Source organism: Lingula anatina, chromosome 4 (assembly GCF_051362555.1).
Source record: "Lingula anatina isolate TDL-2025a chromosome 4, LinAna3.0, whole genome shotgun sequence".
NCBI lineage: Eukaryota > Metazoa > Brachiopoda > Lingulata > Lingulida > Lingulidae > Lingula > Lingula anatina.
The window spans coordinates 17,647,578-17,647,875 of NC_141770.1; positions in this window are offsets into that span (position 1 = coordinate 17,647,578).

Genomic DNA, 298 nt, shown 5'->3' on the forward strand with positions numbered 1-298 from the left:
AATAAGTGTACTTTAATTATCGTACAACAGCTGGCCAATAGCAGATTATATAGTGTGTTGACAGTTAGTAACAATCATGTTTACACTTGAAACATTGGTGTCTTTATTATCAGTGTGTCGCTCATTGCGTTAGGTGAAGGCAGGAGTCACGTTTGTATAGAAATAAATATCTTCCCTACGACGACGCTGATTTTGTTATAGCCCGTATTGACACAAGATGACGTCACGCCCATCAAGACCAATAGCATTGCTCTCAATCGGGCTGAACATACAGTGGGATATCGAATCCCTGCTGTTT